We start from the raw sequence: 2,640 nt of genomic DNA, 5'->3' as shown, positions 1-2,640 counted from the left end.
CAAAATAGTGCTAATGGATTTGAGGGAAAGAGGGATAATGAAGACATGACAAGAGATAAGTTAGTGTTCTGGATAGTTAACACCCCTGTATCCATGAAAGTATGGATTTTATAAGCCAGACATTTCTGCGGTCGAATATAGAGCAAACGCGTAGTTTAACCGCTTGCAGTAAACAGCAGGACTGTTTCATCGTAATATTCTGATCCCTTAAACAGGACCACAACAAGCTTGGAAGTCAATTTCTTAGTCGTCCAACACATGGATGTTACACCGAATACGATGCTGATGATGAAATGTTATAAAAATATTTAAAATAGGGCACTTATACAGTAAACGATTTGTTTTTCCATGAATGTTGCATTGGCATATTCTGGCAGTTTACGTCAGCCACTGGGATATGGTAAAACTCTCAGCCAATGCAGCAGGCAACAGTTAATATAAATCAATAGTCGTAAGAATAGTAACACTAAGAGAAAAATAAATGAGAAAACGATTTGGTTTAACCCACCATTTAGTGACCATTCAAAATGCTTTAGATAATTTATACAATAGTCCATACTAATTTTAAAGGTTAGGATGTTAATTAACTGCTTAAGAAAATTAAAATAAAATCTATTAAATCATGGAAAAATTTAAATGCAATAATAAACTCAAATAAATACAAAACTAAAGGCAAATAATACAACTCCGAAAGATTTTAGACTGAAAACAAAATATATCTGCAGATTAAAAACTCAATATTAAAATATTAATACATCTCTAAAAGTATCGCATAAAAGTGTGACGTGACAGAGGAGCAGTTTTAATTCAGCAGTAGACCTCGTAGCTTAGTGAGGGATACCCCTTTCTCTTCCCTGAAACCTCTTTCCCACAGAAAGGACGTCACGAGCCTGTCTCTGCTTTATCGTTATTTCCATGGCAAATGCTCGTCTGAGCTTCACTCTATGGTCCCTCCACCCGCGAAACTTTCACAAAAAAAAACTCGCCTAGCCAGAACCACTACCAATAGTTTCAAACTCTTTATCTGTGCCTAAACCTAAATGTAGATTCAATGAGCGGAGTTTCTTTCTTATAACTGCACGCCCGTGGACCTCTCTTCTGTTGGCCTGCTTTCCAGCTGACTACAATCTGATTGTCTTCAAGACCAATGTAAACAAGTTTTTGATGAACCGTCCCCCTATGTAATCTAACTTACAAAAAATTCCACTACTTATGTTTTCTACGCTATAATCACACTGACTAATGCATATCCATTAACCCTTATCCTCGAGTGGCCTCCGGGTCTTAAGTGGTGATTCCTGTGTTAAAAAAATATTTCATTAGAATCTTATATAAAAGGAACTTAAAGAAAAAAACTAGGAATTTATCATGGAATAGATAATTCTATTTCAGGCTAATTGAACTAATAAAAGATGGAATAAAAGACGAAAACGTTACTTATGTATTACCGAGTCAGTAGAGATGTTGTAACGGCAACATTATAAATAAACATAATGAGATAATAGATGATTGCTTACATAAGGACAAGAATGAATATAACAGCGTAAAGATTAAGACATTAAAATCTATACATAGGAAAAATTATAAGCGAAAGGGAATACACCTAAAAAGCGAATAGATCGCTCTATAACATTAAAGGGATTTTAACATACCTAAATTATTTTTAAACTAACTATAACAGAAATTACAGTAATAATTACGGTAATAATGCCTAAGTATATCAATATTGGGCAATCTGTTTAAACAGAATACAATAATTAAGTAAAGACACGTTTAAATTATACTATGGCATAATACAATATACGAGCGTCTTCGGGAAATGAAAACGTATTAATCATATGAATAACTGGTAACCATTGAAACCAAAGCAACGAAACTATAAATCAACCAACTAAATAAAAATAGATGGAATATGATGAATACGCAATGAAAATAAATGAACATGGTAACATAAAAACAGGATTAAGTAAAAAAAAAAGTTTTTTTTTACAAGGGAATCACTACTTATCAAGGCACAGAGGCCACACGAGGATAAGTGTTAATGAGTTTACAGTGGTCAAAAGGACAATAGCATAGTAATCGTCAGAAGTGTAAATTTGATAAAATTTGATTACTTAAGGGGAACGGCTCATCAAGAACTTGTTTACATTGGACTTGAAGACAGCCATATTGTAGTCAGATGAAAAGCAGGAAAACGGAAGAGAGTTCCACGGGTGTGCAGTTCTAAGAAAGAAGCTTTGTTCATGGAATCTACGTTTAGGTTTAGGCATAGATAAAGAGTGGGGGAAATTATTGATAGTTTCTTCAGGCAAACGAGTGTTTCTCGTGAAAGTTTGGCGAGGGGGGCATAGATTGGAGCTCAGACGAGCACTTGCCATGAAAATAATAAAACAGAGAAGGCTCGCAACGTCTCTTCTGTGAAGAAGGTGGTTGAAGGGAAGAGAAGAGAGCATCCCCCACTAGGCTATGAAGTCTATTCTGAACTCTCTCAAGGCAAGATAAAGTCTTCCTGCTCAGATGTAACAGCAATACTCCATCCTTGGATGTAAACAAATAAATTAATAGATGAAATTGCACACTTAGGGAAACGTGTAATTTAGACAGTCACAAAGGAAAATGAGCACTTCGACAACTTTCCTA

The sequence above is a fragment of the Euprymna scolopes genome, chromosome 28 (assembly GCF_053919585.1).
Source record: "Euprymna scolopes isolate OS-2025 chromosome 28, ASM5391958v1, whole genome shotgun sequence".
Taxonomy (NCBI): Eukaryota; Metazoa; Mollusca; class Cephalopoda; order Sepiida; family Sepiolidae; genus Euprymna; species Euprymna scolopes.
This window is presented reverse-complemented; position numbering follows the sequence as displayed.